The following is a 6930-nucleotide window of genomic DNA, read 5'->3' as shown; positions in this document are numbered from 1 at the left end:
GCTTACTACCCAGGGTGTCCAGACCAGTCCTCATGCGGGTCTGTCCCCTGACCTCTCAGGAAGTGACAGTGAGAGGAGACCCTGTAGTGGCCCTGATGCCAGTGGGCAGGGGCTTCAGAGGGGGATGAGGCCGGGCATTTGGGACAGCCCCAGACCCCTGGCCGGGTCTGCAGCAGGCCACATGGCCGAGTCCAGGTCCTTATTGAAAGGGGCTGGCTGCTCTCAGCTGCAAAGTCACCACAATGCCAGTTCAGGCAGCTGCCGAGTTCCACTTTGCAGCCCCCACAAAGCCAGAGGCCCCCCCAGTGCAGCTGTGCTTTGTAAAGAAGGTGAGTAACTGGGGGTTTTTAAGCTCCTGGGACAAAGAGCTAACTGCCCCCCGGGCCTGAGAAAGGATGAAGAAGAAGCTGATGTCTCTGATGTGACCAAGAGCCACAGCTTGCAAGACAGGACAGACCACGGTCCCCACAAACATATGCTGAGGGTGGCATCAGGGGAGGGCCACAGCAGAGGCAGCTGTGGGTCACGTCCACCCGGGACATGTGGGAGGCTCTCGCCTGTGACTTCCGTGGCTGTGGCCTCCTTGCATCCTGGGGCTCTGGGGCCCCTCCTGGGGGCATTCTCCTGGTGGCCTTCCCTGCGCAGGGCAGGGGGGCCTGGGAGGGGCTTCATCCACACACAGTCCTCCTCTGGGAACCAGTCCCCTGACCCCCTGTTCTGCTCACAGTTGGTCCCACTGGATCTGCCCTCCTCCTGGAGAGGACCCAGTTTATAGGAGCTGAGCTTCACTGACATTCTAGAACCAAACTCTAAAAAGCACCTCTTATCAGAACCCCAGCAGCAGCCCGAATGGGGGATTTGAGGCCTCCTTATGCTGACCTTAAAGAGACAGCAGAGGGTTCGCACTGCCAGCCGTGGGCGGAGTGAGCAGGCCTTCAGAGCTCACACAAGGGCTGTTGTTCCGGGAATCACTCGGGGCCAGTTCGGGGTCACAATGGGGACTTTCAGGGGAGAAAGAGCCTCTGACCCAGCCAAGTGTCTCTATGCATGTGGGCACCCACCCAGAGTATTTAAAATAACACAATTAGGAAAAACAGATTTAAAGTGATTTTCCCCACTCTCTGTGTGATTCAGAGGCCTGTGTTCTGTGTCCATCACACCCGGTCATGGCAGCCTCTAAGAGCTGGGGCGCTGGAGGCAGACCCTGGGCTCCTAGCTGGGACCTCTGTCTTCCCCCACAGGGAACACGGGGACAATCCCAGTGCAGGCTCTACAGATGGACCCTGAGAGGTGTGGTCCACGCAGAGGGCTCCGCCTCCAGGACTTCCTTCAGCCAACACACTGTCACCGAGAGCCTGCTAGGAGGCAGACACCAGGCACGGGACTGCCAACAACACTGGGTGCCGGTGCTGCTGGAAGTGCTTTCCTTCTGCACTTAGTCCCTGTGACAACTGCATGTGGTAGATACCATTCAGATGAGGAATCTGAGGCACAGAGAGGTTAAATGGTTTACCCGAGATCACATAGCAAGTAGACGTGATTCCATTTCCAGGGGTCCGGCTCCAGAGCACTGAAGTTGCCTCTCATGTGCCACATCTCACCGTTACAGAGTCGCTGTCTCTCTGGGAGCAGGAGGCACAGACATGCCAAGGAAGTCCTTCACATCCACAACACTGACAACACTGACAGACGATACGCAAGTTTCCAAACGTCACATAAGCAGTGTCAGGAAAACCCAGCCAGGGGCCCCGCCCTCCTGGGAGGTGTGTCTGGGATGAGGGGGACTTTGCCAGGCAGAGAAGGCAGGGAGGGCTTTCCTGGGCAGAGCCAGGGGGGTGATCCAGCCAGGCAGGGTGGGGAGGGGAGGTCTCAGGAGGTTATGAGGCCCGGGTGCCCCTGAGAGCGAGGCTGCAGCCTGGCGTTACCCAGGGGCACCTGCGGGGACTCCCTGTGGGACAGTGGCAGCTGTCCAGGTGAGACACGCTGAGGGTCTGGCAGCAGCAGGGGGACAGGCAGACGGGCTGGCTGGGGAGTGGGATGGACTTGACCAGATGTTGGTGAACTGAGAGCCAGTGGACGGGGCTCTGACGGATCCCTGAGCCCGAGTATGGCCTCTCTCAGCTCAGTTCCCTTGTCTGCAGAATGGGAATGTTCATCCTGCCTCATGGGTTGTTGGGAGGATTCCAGGACTTGGTTCAGGTAAGCCTCTGGGGCTGAGGAAGGATGAGGAAGTGCGAGCTGTGGTCACCATGATGGGAATGAAGGAGGGAAATGTCTAGAATTATCCTGAAGTTTCTACCCTGGGCAGATGATGGTTATGCCCTTTGTGTTCAGTATTCATTAACCACGTTCCTGACACTGTTGTAAACTTGATTGATAGTTTTGCTTTTCCTCACAGAACTGAAAGTTTAATCATCCATGACAGAGGTTAAAATAGCCCATCTAGTAAACCAAACTTCAGTCCCTTGGGAAGCAGGCCATTTCTTTTTTTGTTTTTTTGTTTTTCTTTTTTTGTGAGGAAGATCAGCCCTGAGCTAACATCCATGGTAATCCTCCTCCTTTTGCTGAGGAAGACCAGCTCTGAGCTAATATCTATTGCCAATCCTCCTTTTTTTTCCCCCAAAGCCCCAGTAGATAGTTGTATGTCACAGCTGCACATCCTTCTGGTTGCTGTATGTGGGACGCGGCCTCAGCATGGCCGGAGAAGCGGTGCGTCAGTGCACACCCGGGATCCGAACCCCAGCCGCCAGCAGCGGAGCCCGCGCACTTAACTGCTAAGCCACGGGGCCAGCCCGGAAGGAGGCTGTTTCTGCCAGAGCCCTCTGAGCACTAAGTGAAGTGCACTGTGAGGGCCCGAGAGGGTCAGGGTCATCTGAAGGCCCTTCGGGCCTTCAGTCACCTGGGCCTGAGTAGCCAGGCCTGAGCAGCCTCAACCCCTCGGGGGACAGCCGTGCTGGGAGGGGGCAGGGAAGTTACCCATGAAGAACAGGAGGCCCCAGAGGCAAGAAACGCACGCAGAGCACCCGGCAGGTTAGTGCTGGAGCTGGCACTCGGCCTCGGGCACCCTCCTCTGCCAGCCGCCCGCCTCGGCTTCCTGCCCCTGCTGTGCTCCTTTCTTCTCCCTGGTTTTATTGAGATGTAATAGTCATATAACATTGTGTACGTTTAAGGTGTACAACGTGAATGATTTGGTGTATGTGTATATTGTGAAATGATCAGCACAATGAGTCTAGCTAACATCCATCCCCTCACATAGTCACAAAATTTTTTTTGTTTCTGATGAGAACTTTTAAGACCTACTCTCTTGGCCACTTTCAAATATACAGAGCAGCATTGTCAGCTACAGTCATCAAGTTGTACATTACATCCCTGAACTTGTTTATCTTATAACTGGAAGTTTGTACCTTTTGACCCCCTTCACCCAATTTTCCCCCCCACCCCCACCCCCTGCCTCTGGCAACCACAAACCTGATCTCTGTTTCTATGAGTTTGTTTGCTTGTTTTTTTTTTAATTCCACACATCAGTGAGATCACACAGCATTTGTCTTTCTCTGTATGACTCACTTATCATAAGGAAATCACTATCCTGAAGAGATATCTGCACCCCCATGTTCATTGCAGCATTTTTCACAATAGCCAAGACCTGGAAACAACCTAAGTGTCCACGGACGGATGAATGGATAAAGAAAATGTGGTGTATCTATATATACAGTGGAATACTGTTCAGCTATAAAAAGAAGGATATCCTGCCATTTGCAACAACATGGATGGACCTCAGGGCATTGTGCCCTCCTCTTTTAAGATACCCCACTGCTTTCTGCCACCTGCACTGAGGCCCAACAGAGACAGGGGCTGAATCAGTAACTTGCACTGATGACATGGCCGGTGGGTGAAAACAGCCACTCCGTGAGTGTGAGGATCCAATGTCCAGACTCTGCAGCCTATGGGGAGACCCTGTGGCCTTCAGTGTTGGGGTTAGACTGATGACAATCTTGTGGATCACACAGGACACACATCCACCCGTGGCTACAGTGTGGGGCACGGCTGTCCCCAAACATCCTACACAAATCACCCAGCGCACTCTGCCTACAGTGTGCTATGAATGTCAATGATGATGATGAAGATGATGGTGAGGATGACAACAATGTGATCTATGGGCCTAAACCCTGCCCAGCTGGCATGCCACATCCTCCAGGGAGCTGTACCCATACCCAGCCGACTCCTGCTCCTGGGTATCCTGGTTCCCTACATCCCTAGCCTCTGCTCCTTAGGCCTGCAAGCACCCCCTTCACCCCCATCTCCCAGGCAGAGGCCCTGTCGGGTTCTCTGCACATGCTCCCCCACACCCACCCCAACAGGAAAGAGTGAGGCTAGCAGGACCAAGGGGCTCTGTGCAGCCCCCAAGATGGGTTGTGGCAGAGGGAGGAGGAAGGGAATTGGCCCCGAGGGCCCCTCCTAGGACTCATTCCTGTCACCCAGGCCAGGAAGGGACAGCCAGCAGGGGAAGTGCAGGACAAAGAGCATATTTCCAGGACCTCTGACTTCTATAAGCAGAGCTGGGCCCCCGTCTCGGCCTGTGCCCTGCCCTGGGCAAACAGTAACAGGAATGCATGACGAGACAGCGTGCCCAGAGCCGACCTGTTGGTCAGATGCTCTGCTAGGGCTGCCCTGCCCTTCACTCCACTCACCTGAGTCCTGCAGTTTTCTGGTCCCTGATGCTAAGAGATGAAGGATGTCTGACCCATTCGGGGGATCTCCTGGTAGGGTGCCCTCCATGCTGTGGCACAGCACCCTGCTGTAATGGAAGGGGCGAGGGTTTTGGCCTCACTAGGCAGGAAGGTGGCGGGAGAGGGGTGATGGAGGGATCGAGAAAGCCTCTCACCATCTGCTCAGCTTTGTTCCCTCCTGTGTTACACGTGAGGGTCCCCAGTGGCCAGCGTGCATTCTCAGTGTGACTGAAGCTAAGAGCTCCCCACATGTTCTCTGCTGTCACCGCACAACAGTCCTACAACAATCCTGTTATCGTTTCCAACATGCAGATGAGGATCAAGTTCTTAACAGTGAACAATGTCCATCTGTGGACACCGCAAAGTGGCTGAGTTAAACCTTGAACCAGGGCAGGCCGACCCAGAGCCCAGGCAGGGATGGAGCCATCCTTGTGGAAGTGTCACACAGACTAATGCATCCCCCATATTCCTTACCTCTCTTGGGCACTTGTCTCCCCCACTCCCTCACCCCAGGCCTGCCTGGATACAGGTTCTCAGCTTCCCTAGTTCACCTTTGGGGCTTAAAAGGGCCACTGCTCCCGGAGATGCTTTCATTTTAGGAGGAAACCCTCAAAACTCCTCAAGGAAGGCTTTAATGGTGGTGTTTCAGGCAACAGTATCCTGCTCTTTCCACCTCGAAACTTTCCTCTCAGTGATCACGTTCTTCCTGCTGGGATGGGAGAACAAACCTACAGGGAATGAACTCTCCCCTAATCTGTGAGGTGTGGTAAGAAGCCCCCGGCTTGCTTAAGCAAACTCTATCTCTTCAGGTCCGGAGAAGTTGTTTCCCAGACAGCTGCGAGAAAGATGTGGCTGCAGAGGCCGTCAGGGTCCGTGAGGTGTCAGGTGGCCGGGAGAGGGTCACAAGGACAAGGATGTACAAAGGCCCTTTCCTTTCTTGGGCAGCACCACACAGGCACATGTGGGTTTGGTGTCCTGATTTCTGGCTCCCTTGGGGCCTCCACATCAGCACTTGGACCAAGACAACGTGCAAGACTGCTCTCCTGTCACCTGCCCAGAGGGTGGGCACCAGGGACCCTTCCGTCCTCTCTGGTCGAGGAGAGATGGTTCTCTCTCTTTCTGTCCTCCTACCCGGGGTGCTAGAGAACACTGTGACTTGCAGAGCTGGTGCATCTGGCCACCGCCCTCCCTGCCTCCAACCTCAGCAGGCCCTTTGGGGCCTGCTGGCTGAGGAGCCAGCAATGGAGACCCATCCATGACCTGAAGCATAATTTGAAATTAACCTTTCTCCTCAAGCCCCTATTGGTCACCCCCTCCAGCATAGCAAGTGCCCTCGCCTCCCACTTCTAAAACTTAAAAAAAGAAGCCCATCAGAGGACCTTCCCCTGCCTTGTCCCTCCTGGGCTCCTTCTTCCTGCCCCGTCCCTCCCACACTACAGACCTACCTCCACCCTCCCATCACGTGGGGCCCCTCCACCTACCCTAGGCCAGTGCTCCCCCACACTCCTGGACCTCAGGGCTCCTTCCAACATTCCCCCAGCCCCAACCTTCAGTGGCTGCCCTGCTCCCTGCTGGGGCTCCCCCAACAGCATATTCTCAAACATCTGCCTCCTCAAGACAATGCCAACACCAACACCAACCAAAACAGATCAACAAAGAAACAGCAAAAACCAAAATACAGGAAACTAACTACAACTCAAATCAAACCAAACCAAAAAGAAGTCCCTCCCTGAATCCTGCTCTCCTCCCCTCACAGTCAGACTTCCCAGTAGGCTCCATGCCTGCTGAGAGGTGAACCACTTAATGTGCCATGACTCCTTTCCTTTCTTTTAAGGTTTTGTTCTTGTTGCTGTTTTATTTTCCATATGGTTAATAATTGTCTGTGGTTTTCTGTTTTGTGTTTATTTTTAATGGGGAGGAGTTTATTTTTTCTATGTATATATCATTAACTCAACTTGAATAAGGTGGTTGTCTTCTCAATATCTCTCAGGATTGTCAGACAGGTCAGATATTCTATCAGTTTCCCCCTCCTGAAGAAGTATCTCCCAGAGCCTTCTAGTTTGTGCAGGTTGCCCTCAACACCTGGTCCCCACCCATTCCCTCATCATCTGCCTGAGTGTTCTCTCCTCTCCCCCACGTTGCTCTGCGGTTTCCTGTAGTCCATACAGTCCTTGCCCCTTGTTTGGTTCACGCCTTCATTTTG

This window comes from Ceratotherium simum, chromosome 40 (genome assembly GCF_057802395.1).
Source record: "Ceratotherium simum simum isolate JZ-2026a chromosome 40, ASM5780239v1, whole genome shotgun sequence".
NCBI lineage: Eukaryota > Metazoa > Chordata > Mammalia > Perissodactyla > Rhinocerotidae > Ceratotherium > Ceratotherium simum.
Note: the sequence above shows the minus strand (reverse complement) of the source record.